This window comes from Gobius niger (assembly GCF_951799975.1).
Source record: "Gobius niger genome assembly, chromosome: 22".
Taxonomy (NCBI): domain Eukaryota; kingdom Metazoa; phylum Chordata; class Actinopteri; order Gobiiformes; family Gobiidae; genus Gobius; species Gobius niger.
Window position 1 is genome coordinate 23,180,378 of NC_136873.1, and position 22,834 is coordinate 23,203,211.

General features: G+C 41.7%; 2 long non-coding RNA genes across 2 annotated transcripts; both read left to right on the forward strand.

The window, feature by feature from the left end:
• Positions 1-21,178: 21,178 nt before the first annotated feature.
• LOC306981472 lies at positions 21,179-21,593 on the forward strand. The gene is made up of 3 exons (XR_013794118.1): positions 21,179-21,261; positions 21,351-21,440; positions 21,522-21,593. It is a non-coding gene; the product is annotated as an uncharacterized lncRNA (long non-coding RNA).
• Positions 21,594-21,644: 51 nt separating this feature from the next.
• LOC306981615 lies at positions 21,645-22,568 on the forward strand. Its single transcript, XR_013794121.1, has 4 exons — positions 21,645-21,829; positions 21,919-22,204; positions 22,321-22,344; positions 22,412-22,568. It is a non-coding gene; the product is annotated as an uncharacterized lncRNA (long non-coding RNA).
• Positions 22,569-22,834: the final 266 nt, after the last annotated feature.

Here is a 22,834-nt window from a genome sequence, read left to right on the forward strand (position 1 = left end):
GCAGTAAGGCCGTTCCCGTGCCTTCTTGCCCTGCACCGTCAACCTCCACCGCCGTCCGCCCCCATTCCACGCCCGAAAAGGCCCGCAAGAGGCTTTTTGGCGCCAGTCCAAGACTCCATTCAGCCAGCACAAGTGGGGAATTAAGTAACAAAAGGAGACAGTCCACAAACGTGGTGAGTGATACACTTTGAAGTTTTGCCAAAATTCAGATTTTGTGGTGATCTTTTTTCTTACTTGTGATTGCCATTTTGTTCTTTATAGATCAATGCTCGGAGGATAAAGGACAAATATTCTCCGCGCAAGATGCCTTACCTCCACCGCCCGGAGGAACGACGGAGGCCGTCATACTGCGGAAAACTCCGCGTAAGGCTAAGCCGGATCGACAAGGATTCAGAAAATTAAAGGGGATTGATGAAAGTTGGCCATTATACAGTAAATACTGCCACCTCTGGCCATATGTGTAACTGCACCTTCTATATTAAGCTCGTGCATGACGGCAATTCGGGCCGAAGGGACACCTTTTTGAGTGACAGTGCAGGATTGTAGAGGCAGTTGTGGTTTATAGGTCTCGGCTCATTCTACACATTAGGACATGGCTGGGACATGTAGGGGCGGAAAATACAATTTTAAACTCCCTAGTCCCTTTAAAGGTAAATATATATAAAAAAAAATTGTATACAATTAGTTGCTTGAACACGCCCCCCCCACCAAAAAAAGAAAAGGCCCAAAAAAGTCAACCAAATTTTTACATTTTAGTTACAAAATGTAGCTTTAAGTTTTTTATTTAATTCAATTTTCCTTTTTTTGGGGTATTTTAAATGTTCTTACTGTTGTTTAAAGCTACTATGTACATAGTTTTCTATAAAAAAAAAAAAAAAAACGTAAAAAAAAGTTCAACATTTTTTTGATAATTTTAAAGGTCATTTTTTTAATTTTTTTTTTTTTTTTTCTTAACTCTTATGTTCCATTTGTGTTCTTTGACAACGTTCAACCATTTTATTTTACATTTTAGTTACAAAATATTGCTTTAAGTTTTGTATTTAATTTAATTTTCCTTTTTTTGGGTATTTTAAATGTTCTTACTGTTGTTTAAAGCTACTATGTACATAGTTTTCTATGAAAAAAAATAATAAAAAACTTTAAAAAAAAAAGTTCAACATTTTTTTGATAATTTTAAAGGTCATTTTTTTATTTTTTTATTTTTTTTCTTAACTCTAATGTTCCATTTGTGTTCTTTGACAACGTTAAACCATTGTATTTTACATTTTAGTTACAAAATATTGCTTTAAGTTTTTTATTTAATTTAATTTTCCTTTTTTTGGGTATTTTAAATGTTCTTACTGTTGTTTAAAGTTACTATGTACATAGTTTTCTATAAATAAATAAAAAGTGCTTTGGAACTGGCACAATGTAAATAAAAAAAAATTGTGCCACACAAATTTTAATTTTTTTTTGTGATCAACTTTTTATTGATTTTCACTTTATAGAAGTAAACAAAACACTTATCATTCAGATACGTAACTATTACAGACAAGCTTATTTCAATTGTGTCCAGTATCTGTTAAAGTAATTTCAAAACAAAGAGAACAAATCGCCCACCCCCTCCCACCCACCCACATCCAGATCATCATTCAAGCATCATTTCTTACACAACTGTTGGAGACAAAGAATGAAGTCTTGCCAAACCTCAATTGTATCACTGTTAGCCCTATGTACTCTGGCAATAGAAAGTTCTAAATAAGCTATGTCTAAAAACATCAGTGACCAAGCCTGTACAGAAAGACAATGCGGTGGTTTCCATCGTGTTGCCACCATTTTCTTGGCTGCTGTAAGGCCCGCCAGAAAAAACCTTCGTTTGGTCACTTTCAAATTAACATGCCAAAGATCATTAAGAATAAGTGTGTCTGGTGAGCAGGGTACCGCAACCCCGAGCAACCTCGAGAGGCTACTTGCAACCTGCCTCCAGAAATCCATCACTGGGGGGCATTCCCAAAACATATGCTTAAATGTACCGACTTCATTTGTTGTACACAATTTGCAAAAAGGTTCTGTAATCCTTTTCATAATGTATAATTTTTTGGGAGTTAGATAAAGTCTATGTATAAAATTGTGATGAATTTGTTGGATGTCTGGAAGACATGTTAACACTTTCCCATACCCTGCTCCAATCCAGCTCAGGACTAAGGTCACTAAAGTCAGCCTTCCATACAGAATCCAATGCCAGGGGTCGATAAGAGCTATTTAACAAATGATTATAAAGCCTAGAAACATGTCCTGCCCGTTTAGATTGTGTTAGACATTTCTTAATGGGAATTTGAAATAACGGACTCTGCAAGGGGGCCCCTAGTGCATTGAGAACAGACCGCACCTGCAAGTAAAAGAAAAAGTTTGTCCGGGGTAAGCTATATTTTATACTTAATTCCGAAAAAGACAATAGACCAGCGTCTCCATAAATATCCCCAAGGAGAGATATTCCCCTTTCCTCCCAGGCCGGAAAGTGCAATGGTTGTTTATCAATTTGCAGTCTTTTATTCCCAAAAAGTGGGATCCCAGGGTCCCATGGGAAGTGTCCCCCACACAATTTTCCGGCTTTCTCCCAAACTTCCAGTAATCGTGTCAAAATAGGGCCGTACCTCCCAGTTCGAACAGGACGTGGGTACACATTTAAAAATGTCTTAAGCGAGCAAGGCTTGATCAAGCTTTCCTCCAAATCTCGCCATGTAACTTGTGAATTAGGGTTAGACCAGACCATCAGTGGTCTAAGTGTAAATGCCCAATTATAAAGCTTAAAATCTGGAAGTGACAGACCTCCATCTTTCCTTTGACGCTGCATTGTTTGTAATTTAATGCGAGGTTTTTTCCCATTCCAAACATATTTAGTAACAACAGATTGCAGCTTTGTCCAATATTGACGGGGAGGAGCAAGAGGTATCATTGAACTAATAAAGTTCACTCTAGGCAGTATATTCATTTTGATTACTGACACACGGCTGCGAAGCGAATTTTTAATTTTAGACCACTTGTCCAAGTCAGACACAATTTTGGTAAGAGTTTTGTCAAAGTTATTTTTCATTATATCAGAGATAGAGGAGAAAATCTCTATGCCTAGATATGTAAAATGGTCTACCACAGGAATTATAGGGGGAACAGAAGCCCCATTATCACTCTCACTAAGAAGTAGGAGAGCTGATTTTTGCCAATTTATTTTAAAACCTGATATTTTTCCGTAGTCTTCAAACATTGCTAGAATATTAGACATACGGTTGCTAGGATTGTCAATATATAAAAGAATGTCATCAGCATAGAGAGATATATGATGGGAAGTATCATTAATTGAAATAGCAGGGAATGAGGGTGAAGATCTAATGGCTTGAGTTAGAGGTTCTAGAGATAAAACAAATAATAAGGGACTCAAGGGACATCCTTGTCTAGATCCTCTTGATATAGAGAAAGGCGGAGAGCATGTTTTACCTGTTATTATTGCAGCTGATGGATTGTTGTAGAGGACTTTTATCATATTGACAAATAATGAGCCAAAACCTAGATGTCCAAGCAAAGACCAGAGGAAGGGCCACTCCAAACGGTCGAAGGCCTTCATTGCATCTAAGGACAGTACAGCCCATGACTTTGTACCTTCAGCTTTATCTATTACATGTAAAAGCCTTCGAACGTTGTCAGAAGCCAACCTAGAGGTCACAAATCCAGTTTGATCACAATGCACTAATTTAGGGATATATTTTTGCATTCGCATGGCTAGCACCTTCGCATACATTTTTAGGTCTGCATTTAAGAGAGAAATAGGCCTGTAGCTGACACATTCCATTGGATCCTTGCCTTTCTTGAGAAGCAAAGATATCAATGCAGAATTTACATCCCGATGGAAGCCCCCTGCCAAGACCGAAAACCTAATCATATTTAACAGCAATGGTCCAAGTAGTGACCAGAATGTGCGGTATACCTCTGGAGGTATACCATCAGGCCCAGGAGATTTGCCCTTGTTCATCTGTTTAAGTGCCAGCTCACACTCTGTCAATGTGATGTCCTTCTCTAGTTCATTTGACTCATTGTGAGAGAGATGGGGCAATTCTACAGACTCAAGAAATGTGTTATGTGCTGATTGAACACCAAGATTCTCCGAACTATATAACGATTTATAAAAGGAAGCAAAGGTGGAGTTCCAATTTTAGAATCTGAATGAACAACCCCATCTTCTGCTCTAACACAGAAAATATCTGAGACATGTTCATCAGTCTTAAGTCTCATAGCCAACAGGTGGCTTGGTCTAGCAGACTGGAAATAATATGTTTGTCTCGTCTTATGCATAATGAATTCTGATCGCCGCCTTAAAATTGTGTTAATTTCTTTTTTTACTAGCTCCCTTCGAAGATGTATTTTGTCACAATATTTTTTCTGTAGTAAAGAGTCAAGAAAAGCATGTTGCTGTTCTAAAGCGTTTAGCTTCTGTGCCCGTTTTTTATTCCTTATTGAAGCATAAAGAGAAGAATTGGATCTAATAAAGCCCTTCACTGCTTCCCACAAAATTCTAGGATCTGACACCGAACCTTCATTAAACTCCCGAAATTCCTTGAATTGTACTTCAAACTGTTTTTTGTAATTTTCATCTTGTAAAAGAGATACATTAAACCTCCATCTGAGTGCTTTATTATGACTGTAGTATAGATTAGCTGAACAGTGAATTGCTTTGTGATCTGACCACGCAACTGGTAAGTAGGCTGTATCATGAATTTTAGTAAATAATCTGTTTGACACAAACAGGAAGTCTATCCTTGAAAATGATTTGTGTCTACCTGAGAAAAAAGAATAATCCTTCAAAGAGGGGTGAATATGCCTCCAAACATCCACCATGCCAGTGTCCTTGGCCCATTGCCGCAATGCCTTTTAAGCTAAGTGTTGTTCCCTTGTTCCTGACAATCCTGATCGATCCATATTGTTATCCCACACTGCATTAAAATCAGCTCCTAGAACAATTTGATAATCTACCATGTCAATCAAAGATTGAGTCAAAAGACAGTAGAAATTTGGGTTGTACATGTTTGGAGCATAAACAGAAACCATAGCAATACGCAAACCATTTATGCATATTTTAGCTATGGCAATTCGCCCCTCTTTATCAGACCATGACTCAACCAAAGTAAATTTTAGATTGCGTTTACAAACCACCAAGACACCTTTTGATTTTGTTTTGGCTGAAGAACTAGCAATGGTATGATAGATCTTATTAGCAAATCTACCAACATCTGCAGATAGCAAATGAGATTCTTGTATCATAGCAAAGTCTATGCCCTTCTTTCTCAAAAAGTCTAACACCATAGTTCTTTTCTGTGGAGTATTGAGACCCCTAGCATTGATTGAAATAAAGTTAAGGCCTGACATCATATTTCCATGTTCGCGCTTGCCATAGAAAGTCACAGTATGAATAAAGTTCTGGACTTGCCCCAACCCCCCCCAAGACAAAATTCAAAAAACAAAACAAAACAAAACAAAAAAACCCCCACAAAAACAAAAAACTAAAGTAGAACTTAGTGAAGAGGAACAGTATGAATAAAGTTCTGGACTTGCCCCAACCCCCCCCAAGACAAAATTCAAAAAACAAAACAAAACAAAACAAAAAAACCCCCACAAAAACAAAAAACTAAAGTAGAACTTAGTGAAGAGGAGGTAACCAGTACTCTCCATCAGTCCTAATTGGTCCTTATAGGAAAAAAAAACCTACAACTTTAGCAGACCACACCACCATCATATAACTTCAACTGTTGTCAAAATCCAATAGTTAGTAAAACTCTAGGTTTATGATCACTTATAGTCATATTTCTCAACGTCAGCTCCATGTGCCTGCCTAATGATATAATGTGAATATAGACGGCGATACAACCTGTTGAGTAGCCCAGTTCAGAGTTCTCTTATGCAACGTAAAGCTTCTTTCGGATCATCAAAACGATGCTTGTTCCCATTTGGTGACGTGAAGAAAAGTGTGGCTGGATATCCGATGCCAAATGGAATCTTTGCTCGGTGGAGCAAGCGCTTGCATTCAGCGAAAGCCTTCCTCCGCATTTGCGTTGCTCTGGAGAAGTCCTGGTAGAAACTGATCTTGTGCCCTTGCCAGAGCACCGCTCCACGCTCCCTAGCGAGCCTCCGCACACGTTCCTTCTCCTGGAATCTCAAAAAGCGCACCACGAAGGGTCTCGGACGCGCTCCAGGTTGCACGGTACCAAGCGCTCTATGTGCTCGTTCTAACTCCAGGCCGAGCTCAAAATCACATCCCAAAACCTCTGGCAGCACTTTCCTTAAAAAAGAAATTGCATCCTTATCTTCACTTTTCTCTGGGAATCCATATATGCGCAGGTTCAGTCGCCTTTCCCTGTCCTCAACTTCAGCCAGTCTTGTGGTCAAGATTTCGATGTCCGACACAGTAGCCGGCGGGTAGTCACAGCGCTGTCTTTCTGCCTCCTCCAGCGCATCGAGGCGAGACTCTACGCTGTCCAGCCTCGGGATCATGTCCGACAACTTGACTTCAAAAGACGAGATCGATCTTTTTGTTTCCAGTAACTGACCCTGGATATCAGTGAAGTGTTTCGTTTGGTCGTCTATAATCTTCTTCTGATCCGCCGCTAGCTTTTCTAGCAGCTCCATGATTTTGCAGTTTTGGCTGGCGGCAGACGCCTCCGCTGTCTGCGGCGTGCTCGAAGCAGCCAGAGCTTTGCTGCTAGCATTAGCAGGTTTCAATAGCGTCTGCTGTAAAGCTGACTCCGCTGAGTTTTTCTTGGTCGGAGCCATCTCGTTTTGTTTCGAAAAGTTACAGGAGAGGGTGCGTTTCCTTAGGAGTCTGTTGTGTGAGGGATAATGAAGAGAAAAAGCAAACTAGCTGCGATGGTGGCGGAGCTCTGCCATTAAGCTGCCATTATGCGTGCTTCCTCACAAATTTTTATTATTATTGCTTTTAAGAATTATAACTATGATACTTAGAAATATACTTCTAAACTTAGGTAGGGAAAGTGTGTTAAATGGTATTTCATTACGTATAAATTATCAGTTTACAAATTTGACCTAATGGAAATACTTTACTCAGGTTTTGGAAGTTATTTCCATTTGGGCAGAGTTAAAATAGGCCGTTTTGGAAGTGACTTCCATTAGGGCAGAGTCAATATAAGCCGTTTTGGAAGTGACTTCCATTAGGGCAGAGTCAATATAAGCCGTTTTGGAAGTGACTTCCATTAGGGCAGAGTCAATATAAGCCGTTTTGGAAGTGACTTCCATTAGGGCAGAGTTAACATAGGCCGTTTTGGAAGTTACTTCCAATATGCACAAAATCTCTGTTTGAAATTTTAACCAAATGGAATTACCTATAGAAGTACCTCTGGACCTCCCTTGACCTCAATAGTCCTATATGGTCCTCGTTTGACCTCAATTTGACGATTTTGGAAGGATTTCCATTATGCACACCGCCTAGGGAAGACTGGTGCTTTTTGACCATTGTGCCTTCACCTTTGACCCTAGTGCTACCAAATTTGGTACAGGGGATGCCATGAGGGCCTTGTACAATAATCCAGTGTTTGATTTTGATTGACACCCTTTCAAGGACTATAATATCAAAAAACATTGAAGAATTTCACTCTTTAACACATTTAAACCATTATAGAAATGAGGATGTTACTTTTTTTCTGTTCCCACATGATCAGCGATATCCCAAGAGCACCCCCCATATGTTTTTTTTTTTTTTTTTCGAAAAATACTTCATTTTTAATACCTCTTTAATATGCTTTCAAAATCTCCAGAACACATCTAATTTTTTTTTTCTTGTTTCTTATTACACTATTCAACATTTGCTGATGTTTTAGTGCTTTAACGATAAATAAAATATACATTTGATATTTTATTTGATCAAAAAAGGTTTTGCTACCGGGTCAAGAGGTCACCTTAGCCATTGCCTTGAAAGACAGACAGAGAGACAGTGCAGGGAGTGCTATCACGAAAAAAGTAAGTTAAATGCATTGTAATCTTTTCCTTTTCACTTTCATAACCAAGTAAAGTGTGTTAGGAGATGTTGGGTGTGTGTTTTTTGGGTTTTTTTCATCATTAAAAAGTTCGTTTTTTTTACATGTGTTAGCTAGCTAGACCATGCGGTTTGTCCTCCATTTTGTGATATTTGGGCTACTTTTGACCAACGTTTTTTTGGTTAGCAGCTAATTCTTACATTTCTGTGTGTTTTCAGGAGATGTTATGTGTGTTTTACTGTGTTTTTTTTTGTAGTTTAAGAGTTCGTTTTTTGGTAGAATTATTATAATATTTTTTTTTTTTAGGAAGCTTCTATTTTGTATAATTACTTGAGTATATTCGTGTGTAATGCACAATATGATTAAAACGCTATCAAATTTACCTGACATTCTCCATTTTTGTTTATTTTTTCCTTTTTTTGTCAAGATGACCAAAACTAAGTCACCAGGCTTGTGCCCACTTTGTGGGAAAAGGAGGAAAGTCCTGTCGTTGCATTTAAAGGAGTTTCACGGGGTGAAAAACGCCAAGGAGAGGGACATCCTCAACCGGTACGTGACCGGGAGGAGGAGGCAAAAGGGGGGTTTGTGCCCAATCCGGGGGTGCTTTTCCCGAGTGGACCATATCAGAAAACATGTAATGAAAATACACCAAGAGCCAAAGGAGGCAAAATTGGCCATTCTCCATAGAGCTGTGAGAAAGGCCTGCATTAAGGAGCTGGCCACATTAAGGGCCACCAACCCCGACCCCCCCATGGTCTCTAAACTGGACCTCCCTCCGGAGGAGGATGAAGAAGCCTGCAGAGAGCCAGGATGCCTCCGTTTACAGATCCTGGTCGAGAACCTCAGGGAGGAGAATGAAAACCTCCAAGTAAAATCTTTCTATCTGTTTATCTGCCTCCCTATCTCTCTTTATTTCTACCCACTATCTACATTTATCCAACAGAGAGAAATAGCGGCCTTGAGGGGGGCCCAGGACCAACAGGCGGGTCCATCGGGTCAGTCTGGAAGGAGGCGGGGCCAAAAAAGGCCCATTATCATAGTGAGTACTACTACTACTACTACTACTACTACTACTACTACTACTACTACTACTACAGTTATAATCTTTTCTGTACAATGCAGGTAGATTCATCGTCAGATGAGGAAGTGGTGGGGTCGCCACAGAAAAGTGGGGAAGAGGAAGAGGACTCAGACGAGTCTGCAGAGTCAGACGAGTGTGAGGAGTGTGAGGAGTGTGAGGAGTGTGAGGAGTTTGAGCTGAAGTTGGATGAGCGGGAGTCGTCGGAGGAGTCAGAGGTTCCCGAGGTGACGGAGGAGCCGGAGGCGTCGGTGGTCCCTACCGCCTTAAGAAAGATCTTAAGCGTGAGAGTGTGCCTTAACAGGACCATTGGTAAGTGAAAATATGTTTTGGTCCCTCATTTGCAAACTCTCATTTTGTCCTTGGGGAAGACACTTCACCTACCTTGCCACTTTTTCTGACACTTACCTTTTTTCCCTGCAACATCTTTCTTTTGACTTGCAGAGGACTTTTTGGTTCAAGAGTCCAAGAAGGAGGTCCAGTCGGAGGAGGTGGGAGCGAGAGAGGAGGAAGTGGCGGAAGAGAAGGAAGAGGAGGAGGATGAAGAGAAAGAGGAAGAAAGGAGGCTCAAGAATGTGGACCCGGAGGAGATAAGGAGAAATGTGCGGGACATTGTGGCCGAGCACAAGAGCGTGAGTAAAAAATTCTCTGACAAATGTAATTTTGCTTGTCTTGCTGAGATTATGAACTCGTGTTTTCTTATCATTCACAGAAAAAGACCATGACGGTGCCGGTGCACGCGGCCCTCCACAAAGTCCTGATGGACAGAAAGCGGGGGAGCACATCCGCCTTCAACTTTCCAAAGAGCGTGGGTAAGTGAAGACGTGTTCACGGCCATGCTTGTGCACACTCGTCATGTCCTTGAGCAAGACACTTCACCTACCTTGCCTTCTTTCTGATCTAGTTTTTAGAATTTGAATGGGCGTGCTGTTGGTTGATGAGAAATGCTTGCCTGAATCAGAACTTAACTTGTGTAGGCTATTATTTGTCCAGAGAGAATCTATGGTGGTGAAACTAAATCCTCAACTGAACTGGGTTCAGTAGAGTAGAGGATGTTTTGCATCTACTGAACCCAGTCCAGTTGATGATTTAGCTTCACTAAACTGAAAAGAAACTGCAATTTAAACATGTTACCACTTACCTTTTTTCTTCCTGAAATGCTTCTATTTGTACATGCAGAGGACAAGATGGAGGATTACAGCACCCACATCTTCCGTGCTCACGCGTCCGACAAAGTCCAACAAAACTATGTCAGCCAGGCAATGCTTTGTTGCCTTTTTGATCCTAACTAGGGACGTCCAGATCCACCGGACCTGGGACTGGTCGTTTCTTAACAACATTGAAATGATCAGAGCGTGAGTAAAAAATCATTATTAAGATGGTAATTTTATGAAGCAATACACATGTCTAACATTTAAAAATGTCTTCCAGCAGCTACCCTGTCATCCTCGAGGCTCTGGGCAAAGAGCCCACCACAATCATCGTTTTCCTTTCACAAGCCAAGTCCTTCATGGACTACATTATCCGTTTCCGGATCCAAGGTAGCCGGATTCCGCAGCAGGCCCTCAAACGTCTCCACCACGAACTGTCCAAGCTAGACCTGGATTTCAGCCGTTCAGTCACGGCTCACCAGCAGACTGTCAAAGCGGCCAAGCTGGACCGGCTGATCTCCAGGGAAGACTTGGCGCAGTGTTTGAATGTGGGCCGGGAGCGGATGCCCTCCCTCCTGGGTAATATGCTTGTTCAAATGTGGTGTTCATTTGTTGAATCTGACTTTTTATTTGGGTTGTAATCAAATTGTCTCTCTTCAGATGAGGTCGAGGCCAGCCCAACCCACGATTGTAAGGCCAGGTTTCGGATGCTGGGCCATCTGGCCACCTACCTGGCCTGTTTGTACGGACACCGCTCTTGTGTCTTTACAAACATGCTGGTGAGTGAGGTGGAGAAGGCTCACGGCGATGATGAGTCCGGCTACCTTGTAAATGTATGTGCAATTTCCATATCAATTCCCATAGAGAAGTGAAACACCCATTACAGACACTCCCAAAGGCTAACCCTGGCAATGAACTCTTTTGTGTGCAGGTATCAAACCACAAAACAACGTACAAGTACGGGGTGGCACAACTCTACTTGGAGAAGGAGGAGTACGGTTGGTGCAGGCGTTGGATTGGGCTGCTCCAACGCACTGAGTGCAAAAACCCGTACTTCTTCTCTATCACGGGGACTGGCGTGATGAAGGACTTGAAGAGATACCTCATTCGGGCGTGGAATGAGATGGGACTCCAGGGAAGTCCAGACTTCCTGGACATCCGGACGGCGGTGTCCACATGTGTAAGTTAAAAGGAAAGATGTACCGACTGTTATCCAATAGGTTTCTCACTTGTTTTTTTTATTTTCCTTTTTTTCGACAGAACTTCGAACAAAACAGTGACAAGTCCACCAGAGAGGGGGTGGCCCAGTTCATGTGCCATAGTTTAGACACGCAGGAGAGGTTCTACGCCCTCTACAAGACGGTCAAGAAGGCACGGGAAATGAGGCAGTGTTTTGTTGCCCTGAGCTGCAGCAGTAAGGCCGTTCCCGTGCCTTCTTGCCCTGCACCGTCAACCTCCACCGCCGTCCGCCCCCATTCCACGCCCGAAAAGGCCCGCAAGAGGCTTTTTGGCTCCAGTCCAAGACTCCATTCAGCCAGCACAAGTGGGGAATTAAGTAACAAAAGGAGACAGTCCACAAACGTGGTGAGTGATACACTTTGAAGTTTTGCCAAAATTCAGATTTTGTGGTGATCTTTTTTCTTACTTGTGATTGCCATTTTGTTCTTTATAGATCAATGCTCGGAGGATAAAGGACAAATATTCTCCGCGCAAGATGCCTTACCTCCACCGCCCGGAGGAACGACGGAGGCCGTCATACTGCGGAAAACTCCGCGTAAGGCTAAGCCGGATCGACAAGGATTCAGAAAATTAAAGGGGATTGATGAAAGTTGGCCATTATACAGTAAATACTGCCACCTCTGGCCATATGTGTAACTGCACCTTCTATATTAAGCTCGTGCATGACGGCAATTCGGGCCGAAGGGACACCTTTTTGAGTGACAGTGCAGGATTGTAGAGGCAGTTGTGGTTTATAGGTCTCGGCTCATTCTACACATTAGGACATGGCTGGGACATGTAGGGGCGGAAAATACAATTTTAAACTCCCTAGTCCCTTTAAAGGTAAATATATATAAAAAAAAATTGTATACAATTAGTTGCTTGAACACGCCCCCCCCACCAAAAAAAGAAAAGGCCCAAAAAAGTCAACCAAATTTTTACATTTTAGTTACAAAATGTAGCTTTTTTATTTAATTCAATTTTCCTTTTTTTGGGTATTTTAAATGTTCTTACTGTTGTTTAAAGTTACTATGTACATAGTTTTCTATAAAAAAATAAATAAAAAACTTAAAAAAAAAAAAGTTCAACATTTTTTTGATAATTTTAAAGGTCATTTTTTTATTTTTTTTATTTTTTTTCTTAACTCTAATGTTCCATTTGTGTTCTTTGACAACGTTAAACCATTGTATTTTACATTTTAGTTACAAAATATTGCTTTAAGTTTTTTATTTAATTTAATTTTCCTTTTTTTGGGTATTTTAAATGTTCTTACTGTTGTTTCAAGTTACTATGTACATAGTTTTCTATATAAAAAAAAAAAGTGCTTTGGAACTGGCACAATGTAAATAAAAAAAAATTGTGCCACACAAATTTTTATTATTATTGCTTTTAAGAATTATAACTATGATACTTAGAAATATACTTCTAAACTTAGGTAGGGAAAGTGTGTTAAATGGGATTTCATTACGCATAAATTATCAGTTTACACATTTGACCTAATGGAAATACTTTACTCAGGTTTTGGAAGTTATTTCCATTTGGGCAGAGTTAAAATAGGCCGTTTTGGAAGTGACTTCCATTAGGGCAGAGTCAATATAAGCCGTTTTGGAAGTGACTTCCATTAGGGCGGAGTCAATATTAGCCGTTTTGGAAGTGACTTCCATTAGGGCAGAGTCAATATTAGCTGTTTTGGAAGTGACTTCCATTAGGGCAGAGTCAATATTAGCTGTTTTGGAAGTGACTTCCATTAGGGCAGAGTCAATATAAGCCGTTTTGGAAGTGACTTCCATTAGGGCAGAGTCAATATAAGCCGTTTTGGAAGTTACTTCCATTAGGGCAGAGTCAATATAAGCCGTTTTGGAAGTGACTTCCATTAGGGCAGAGTCAATATAAGCCGTTTTGGAAGTGACTTCCATTAGGGCAGAGTCAATATAAGCCGTTTTGGAAGTGACTTCCATTAGGGCAGAGTCAATATTAGCCGTTTTGGAAGTGACTTCCATTAGGGCAGAGTCAATATTAGCCGTTTTGGAAGTGACTTCCATTAGGGCAGAGTCAATATTAGCCGTTTTGGAAGTGACTTCCATTAAGGCAGAGTCAATATAAGCCGTTTTGGAAGTGACTTCCATTAGGGCAGAGTCAATATAAGCCGTTTTGGAAGTGACTTCCATTAGGGCAGAGTCAATATAAGCCGTTTTGGAAGTGACTTCCATTAGGGCAGAGTCAATATTAGCCGTTTTGGAAGTGACTTCCATTAGGGCAGAGTCAATATTAGCCGTTTTGGAAGTGACTTCCATTAGGGCAGAGTCAATATTAGCCGTTTTGGAGGTGACTTCCATTAAGGCAGAGTCAATATAAGCCGTTTTGGAAGTGACTTCCATTAGGGCAGAGTCAATATAAGCCGTTTTGGAAGTGACTTCCATTAGGGCAGAGTCAATATAAGCCGTTTTGGAAGTGACTTCCATTAGGGCAGAGTCAATATAAGCCGTTTTGGAAGTGACTTCCATTAGGGCAGAGTCAATATTAGCCGTTTTGGAAGTGACTTCCATTAGGGCAGAGTCAATATTAGCCGTTTTGGAAGTGACTTCCATTAGGGCAGAGTCAATATTAGCCGTTTTGGAAGTGACTTCCATTAGGGCAGAGTCAATATTAGCCGTTTTGGAAGTGACTTCCATTAGGGCAGAGTCAATATAAGCCGTTTTGGAAGTGACTTCCATTAGGGCAGAGTCAATATTAGCCGTTTTGGAAGTGACTTCCATTAGGGCAGAGTCAATATTAGCCGTTTTGGAAGTGACTTCCATTAGGGCAGAGTTAACATAGGCCGTTTTGGAAGTTACTTCCAATATGCACAAAATCTCTGTTTGAAATTTTAACCAAATGGAATTACCTATAGAAGTACCTCTGGACCTCCCTTGACCTCAATAGTCCTATATGGTCCTCGTTTGACCTCAATTTGACAATTTTGGAAGGATTTCCATTATGCACACCGCCTAGGGAAGACTGGTGCTTTTTGACCATTGTGCCTTCACCTTTGACCCTAGGGCCACCAAATTTGGTACAGGGGATGTCATAAGGGCCTTGTACAATAATCCAGTGTTTGATTTTGATTGACACCCTTTCAAGGACTATAATATCAAAAAACATTGAAGAATTTCACTCTTTAACACATTTAAACCATTATAGAAATGAGGATGTTACTTTTTTTCTGTTCCCACATGATCAGCGATATCCCAAGAGCACCTCCCATATGTTTTTTTTTTTTTTTTCGAAAAATACTTCATTTTTAATACCTCTTTAATATGCTTTCAAAATCTCCAGAACACATCTAATTTTTTTTTCTTGTTTCTTATTACACTATTCAACATTTGCTGATGTTTTAGTGCTTTAACGATAAATAAAATATACATTTGATATTTTATTTTATCAAAAAAGGTTTTGCTACCGGGTCAAGAGGTCACCTTAGCCATTGCCTTGAAAGACAGACAGAGAGACAGTCCAGTGAGTGCTATCACGAAAAAAGTAAGTTAAATGCATTGTAATCTTTTCCTTTTCACTTTCATAACCAAGTAAAGTGTGTTAGGAGATGTTGGGTGTGTGTTTTTTGGGTTTTTTTCATCATTAAAAAGTTCGGGTTTTTTACATGTGTTAGCTAGCTAGACCATGCGGTTTGTCCTCCATTTTGTGATATTTGGGCTACTTTTGACCAACGTTTTTTTGGTTAGCAGCTAATTCTTACATTTCTGTGTGTTTTCAGGAGATGTTATGTGTGTTTTACTGTGGTTTTTTTTGTAGTTTAAGAGTTCGTTTTTTGGTAGAATTATTATAATATTTTTTTTTTTAGGAAGCTTCTATTTTGTATAATTACTTGAGTATATTCGTGTGTAATGCACAATATGATTAAAACGCTATCAAATTTACCTGACATTCTTCATTTTTTTTAATTTTTTCTTTTTTTTGTCAAGATGACCAAAACTAAGTCACCAGGCTTGTGCCCACTTTGTGGGAAAAGGAGGAAAGTCCTGTCGTTGCATTTAAAGGAGTTTCACGGGGTGAAAAACGCCAAGGAGAGGGACATCCTCAACCGGTACGTGACCGGGAGGAGGAGGCAAAAGGGGGGTTTGTGCCCAATCCGGGGGTGCTTTTCCCGAGTGGACCATATCAGAAAACATGTAATGAAAATACACCAAGAGCCAAAGGAGGCAAAATTGGCCATTCTCCGTAGAGCTGTGAGAAAGGCCTGCATTAAGGAGCTGGCCACATTAAGGGCCACCAACCCCGACCCCCCCATGGTCTCTAAACTGGACCTCCCTCCGGAGGAGGATGAAGAAGCCTGCAGAGAGCCAGGATGCCTCCGTTTACAGATCCTGGTCGAGGACCTCAGGGAGGAGAATGAAAACCTCCAAGTAAAATCTTTCTATCTGTTTATCTGCCTCCCTATCTCTCTTTATTTCTACCCACTATCTACATTTATCCAACAGAGAGAAATAGCGGCCTTGAGGGGGGCCCAGGACCAACAGGCGGGTCCATCGGGTCAGTCTGGAAGGAGGCGGGGCCAAAAAAGGCCCATTATCATAGTGAGTACTACTACTACTACTACTACTACTACTACTACTACTACTACTACAGTTATAATCTTTTCTGTACAATGCAGGTAGATTCATCGTCAGATGAGGAAGTGGTGGGGTCGCCACAGAAAAGTGGGGAAGAGGAAGAGGACTCAGACGAGTCTGCAGAGTCAGACGAGTGTGAGGAGTGTGAGGAGTGTGAGGAGTGTGAGGAGTTTGAGCTGAAGTTGGATGAGCGGGAGTCGTCGGAGGAGTCAGAGGTTCCCGAGGTGACGGAGGAGCCGGAGGCGTCGGTGGTCCCTACCGCCTTAAGAAAGATCTTAAGCGTGAGAGTGTGCCTTAACAGGACCATTGGTAAGTGAAAATATGTTTTGGTCCCTCATTTGCAAACTCTCATTTTGTCCTTGGGGAAGACACTTCACCTACCTTGCCACTTTTTCTGACACTTACCTTTTTTCCCTGCAACATCTTTCTTTTGACTTGCAGAGGACTTTTTGGTTCAAGAGTCCAAGAAGGAGGTCCAGTCGGAGGAGGTGGGAGCGAGAGAGGAGGAAGTGGCGGAAGAGAAGGAAGAGGAGGAGGATGAAGAGAAAGAGGAAGAAAGGAGGCTCAAGAATGTGGACCCGGAGGAGATAAGGAGAAATGTGCGGGACATTGTGGCCGAGCACAAGAGCGTGAGTAAAAAATTCTCTGACAAATGTAATTTTGCTTGTCTTGCTGAGATTATGAACTCGTGTTTTCTTATCATTCACAGAAAAAGACCATGACGGTGCCGGTGCACGCGGCCCTCCACAAAGTCCTGATGGACAGAAAGCGGGGGAGCACATCCGCCTTCAACATTCCAAAGAGCATGGGTAAGTGAAGACGTGTTCACGGCCATGCTTGTGCACACTCGTCGTGTCCTTGAGCAAGACACTTCACCTACCTTGCCTTCTTTCTGATCTAGTTTTTAGAATTTGAATGGGCGTGCTGTTGGTTGATGAGAAATGCTTGCCTGAATCAGAACTTAACTTGTGTAGGCTATTATTTGTCCAGAGAGAATCCATGGTGGTGAAGCTAAATCCTCAACTGAACTGGGTTCAGTAGAGTAGAGGATGTTTTGCCAAACGTCCTCTACTCTACTGAACCCAGTCCAGTTGATGATTTAGCTTCACTAAACTGAAAAGAAACTGCAATTTAAACATGTTACCACTTACCTTTTTTCTTCCTGTAATGCTTCTATTTGTACATGCAGAGGACAAGATGGAGGACTACGGCACCCACATCTTCCGTGCTCACGCGTCCGACAAAGTCCAACAAAACTATGTCAGCCAGGCAATGCTTTGTTGCCTTTTTGATTCTCACTAGGGACGTCCAGGTCCACCGGGCCTGGGACTGGTCGTTCCTAAACAACATCGAGATGATCAGAGCATGAGTATAAAATCATTATTAAGATGGTAATTTTATGAAGCAATACACTTGTCTAACATTTGAAAATGTCTTCCAACAGCTACCCTGTCATCCTCGAGGCTCTGGGCAAAGAGCCCACCACAATCATCGTTTTCCTTTCACAAGCCAAGTCCTTCATGGACTACATTATCCGTTTCCGGATCCAAGGTAGCCGGATTCCGCAGCAGGCCCTCAAGCGTCTCCACCACGAACTGTCCAAGCTAGACCTGGATTTCAGCCGTTCAGTCACGGCTCACCAGCAGACTGTCAAAGCGGCCAAGCTGGACCGGCTGATCTCCAGGGAAGACTTGGCGCAGTGTTTGAATGTGGGCCGGGAGCGGATGCCCTCCCTCCTGGGTAATACGCTTGTTCAAATGTGGTGTTCATTTGTTGAATCTGACTTTTTATTTGGGTTGTAATCGAATTGTCTCTCTTCAGATGAGGTCGAGGCCAGCCCAACCCACGATTGTAAGGCCAGGTTTCGGATGCTGGGCCATCTGGCCACCTACCTGGCATGTTTGTACGGACACCGCTCTTGTGTCTTCACAAACATGCTGGTGAGTGAGGTGGAGAAGGCTCACGGCGATGATGAGTCCGGCTACCTTGTAAATGTATGTGCAATTTCCATATCAATTCCCATTGAGAAGTGAAACACCCATTACAGACACTCCCAAAGGCCAACCCTTGCAATGAACTCTTTTGTGTGCAGGTATCAAACCACAAAACCACACACAAGTACGGGGTGGCTCAGCTGTACCTGGAAAAGGAGGAGTACGGTTGGTGCAGGCGTTGGATTGGGCTTCTCCAGCGCACAGAGGCCAAAAACCCCTACTTTTTTTCCAACACAGGGACTGGCATCATGAAAGACCTGAAGCGATACCTCATTTGGGCGTGGAATGAGATGGGACTCCAGGGAAGTCCAGACTTCCTGGACATCCGGACGGCGGTGTCCACATGTGTAAGTTTAAAGGAAAGATGTACCGACTGTTATCCCAGAGGTTTCTCACTTGTTTTTTTTAATTTGCCTTTTTTTCTACAGAACTTCGATCAAAACAGTGACAGGTCCACCAGAGAGGGGGTGGCCCAGTTCATGTGCCACAGTCTGGACACTCAGGAGCGGTTCTTCGCGCTCTACAAGACGGTCAAGAAGGCGCGGGAAATGAGGCAGTGTTTCGTTGCCCTGAGCTGCAGCAGTAAGGCCGTTCCTGTGCCTTCTTGCCCTGCACCGTCAACCTCCGCCGCCGTCCGCCCCCATTCCACGCCCGAAGAGGCTCCCAAAGGCTTTTTGGTGCCACTCCAAGACCCCCTTCAGCCAGCACAAGTGGGGAAGGCAAGAATAAAAGGAGAAAGTCCCCAAACGTGGTGAGTGATACGCTTAGAATTTTACCAAAACTTCAGATTTCGTGGTGATCTTTTTTCTTACTTGTGATTGCCATTTGGTTCTTTATAGATCAATGCTCTGAGGATAAAGTAAAGGAGAAATATTCCCCACGGAAAATGCCGTATCTCCACCGCCCGGAGGAAAGACGCAGGCCCTCCTACTGCAAAAAACTACGCATAAGGTTAAACCGAATTGAAATGGACAAGGGTTCAGTTTGAGGGGACACTTAAAGGGACTAGATGCAAGTTGGCCATTTTATAGTCACTACTGCCACCTCTGGCCATATGTGTAACTGCACCTTCTATATTAAGCTCGTGCATGACGGCAATTCGGGCCGAAGGGACACCTTTTTGAGAGACAGTGCAGGATTTTAGAGGCAGTTGTGGTTAATAGGTCTGGGCTCATTCTACACATTAGGACATGGCTGGGACATGTAGGGGCGGAAAATACTTAGGCTCAATCCGAAACCATCAAATTGTAGCCTCTAAGCACTAACACTAGCAACTAACTCCTTAACCTTTCATGGGGTCGACTGTTAGGTCTGTGCAGTTAGGGAACTAGAGCTTCAGCAGCATTTGAACAATCCGTCCGTCCTTAAACAGGGGAAAGGGAAGTGACATCACCAACAGCTGTTTTTCTTCTTCTTTAAAGTTATTGGTGGAGTGCAGGCCAAACAAAAGCGCATGTCGCCCCCTAGTGTCCAACAACAACATAGTGTCCAAACAAAGACATTTAAGGAGAAAAATAAATCCAAATGATCCAAACATTTCCCTTTAGTGTTATTTTATTTCAACAGCTGTTTCTTAAAGCTACAGTAGCAAATGATCCATGTGGCTTAAGTTTCTACTAAATGAAAACAAAAGCATTTAATCCGTTTACTGAGTTTCCTCTTTAACACTGACATGTGACTGAGCTGTGGGGACGACAACATGGATTTATCACTTTATAAAGTTTGGCTTGTGCAGAATCTTAATTTTTAATTATTATTATTTTTATTATTAAATGTGCTCCTGTCAATCAACAGTGGTTGCGCATGAATCACTCGAGGGTGGGGGCGAGGGGGGATTTGGCGCAGTGGCTTGTGGGACGGCACATAGCTCCTAATCACTGGTTAGTTAGCATCAGAGGTCCCTATGCTAAAGTGGCTATGATAGTTAGCATCGAGGCTCCTTTTCCTAACTACTTCCTAACTGACAAACCAATTCGGAGGCAACTTGCCATGGCGGACGCTGACGCACATCCGGTTTGGCGTAAGAGCTCTTAGCAATCTGCCCGTTTCGGAAGCAGCCTTGCTTTGAACATTTTTAAACTCCCTATAGTCCCTTTAAAGGTCTTCTTTTTTTTTTTTATAGAATTAGTTGCTTGAACCCGCCCCCCCCCCAAAAAAAAGGCCCAGAAAATTCAACCATTTTTTTACACTTAAGTTATAAAATGTTCCTTTAAAGCAGTACTAAGTAACTTGCGCTTAGCGCGCCCCCTAAAGGTCACTTTTGGTTAGGTCACTGTCGTAAACACGTTGAACAATACAAAGAGATGTCTGATGAGGTGGGTACAATCATATATGATCTAAAAGAAAATAAGTAATGTAAACAAGTGCCAGTTTGTCTTTCAAAAAAATCAATACATTTTCTCCAAAGACGATTCAGCCTCATAATGTGTACTGCCACTGTTTACACGCAACTAGCTAGCTAGCTTTTCTATTAGTTTTTGTATTTATTATTATTATTTGTATATTACCTTGTACAACAATTTCACTTGTAAATCTACTTTTATGCAACCTAATTTGAGTGGGTTTATTTAGATTGAGCCTTTACTCGCCTCTTCCAGCGCGATCGTGGTCAGCGAGGAGAGGGCTGGACACAGGTGGACACTATGTATGTTTGTAGATCTGCATTTTGATAAAGGAGTGCTTCAGGCAAATCTGCTGACAGCAACTGAAGTTGTGAAAGTAGCGTAGCTTTTCAACTGTCAGTACATTACGACCAGGGCAAGGCTAGCTTGAAGATTCATGTTCTGTGTCAAGACACTTTTACATCGGTATTTCTTTCTCTGTGAGAACTGTGACATTTCGTCAACACCGAGCAAAGCACTAGCAAGGCCACCGTCTCTACCCATCTCAAGCATTACAGAGGAATCTGATCAGGACCAGTATGTTCTCAGAACTGTATCTAAAGCTTATTTTGTACGTTTTTGTTATTTGTAACAATCTATCTTACTAGATGCAAAGCCAATGAAGATCTTGGTGTTGCCTGATGAGGGTGAAGTGGTGGCACAACAAGGTTACTTTTGTTTGTTATTTGTGTGTGTGTTGAATCTCATATTTCTTGTATAACTCTGCCTTTTGTTGTAGCATGCACTCCATGAGCATAGCAGAAGACCATCCTCCTGACTCTCCAGATGAGGGCGAAACTAGCCATTTGAAAGACACAGTGCAAGTGTTGAACATTTCCTTTTCCATTTATTCAGATCGCACTCCTTCAATAAAATGTTTTATTATATATTATATTTCTCCTGAGGCAGCATTGAGATGGATGATTTTTGGGATGACCCTGGCAATATAGATGTTGAAGATGACTCTGATGAGGACTTTGTCCCTTCGTTATGTTTGCGGTAATTTTTATTTATTTTTCCCCCTAACTACCTAATTAAATATGTATTGATATGATAAAAAATAAGTAATATCTTTCCCAGAACTGTTGGCACAAGAATAGAGGAGCTCAGAGAAATAACAGTGGATGAGACTGTCCTTGATTTTGATACCCCGGATGATCCAGAACAATTGGATCTTTTATGACGATCATGTAGAGACTGAGGATGATCTAATTGGGAAAAGAGCAAATATTACATTTAATGACAACCTCCTTTCCCTTGCCACACATCTGAGACTGCCTGTCGAGAAGTGCAGCTATGTTGACAAACTAACTGGTCAGCCATGTCCTGGTGTACAACCTTTTCAGGTTGTGTTAAAACCTCGTGGGACTGGAGTGGTTTTGAATTGGGTAAGATGTTGAACAGCTATGTATCTCTGTGAAGTGACTCACTGTACTGCCCTAACGCTATTGTATTTATGTATTTTTATTTACTACAGTTATGCCCCTATGGTCATCTGGTGTGGAGCTGGAATTCACAGCCAACACTAAAATTCAAGATGCAGGGTGGTGACTTCATGCTATCTGCAAATATACTACTTTCAGGCAACAACTACAGAAAGGTGGCTCTCCTCTTCAAGTTTATGGGAATGGGTATGGTTGCAGAGTCAACCTTTTTTAGGATTCAAGAGGCATATTGCAAAGGACCTGTACTGAAATACTGGGAGCAAACAAGAGCGGAAGTCATTGGACGCTTGCGTCGTGAAGATGGTGTTGTTCTCCTTGGTGAGTGCACTTTTATTTGCTCTAAGAATTAACAACATTATGGCTGTGATACAAATGTGTCTTATCTTTTAGCTTTTTTACACAGAGTGTGCTTATCATTATATTTTATTTTCTAGGTGATGGCAGAATGGACTCTCCTGGTAATCTTTGTTATCTCAGCAGCTGAATTTGGATAGTTGTTTGCTGACCATTTTTCTTTTGCCTCAGGTCACTGTGCAAATTTTTGCACCTACACCACTATTGAGCAGGTGTCAAGAGACATTGTCTACATTGACTCAATAGACAAGAGGATGGTTGGTAGGAACTCTGTGATCATGGAGAAGGAGTGCTTTTGCCGCACCATGGAAGCTTTGCTACCAGACTTGAAGATCAAAGCGGTGGTCACCGATGCTCACCCACAGATCACCGCTTTGCTTCGTAAGGACAATATAACCTAATTGTAAATTGCATGCAGCAGGGATGTGATGATGCTACATTATCACTGGACAAAAAGACCTAAAATCCGGGAAGATTTAACCCAGTATATGTCCGTATTTGTCAAAGATCCGGAGAATATCCGGAGATATGCAAGCCGTATCTTCGAGGTATGCAAATTTCGGATCTTCCCGGATCGTTGTATAGTTGATGTAT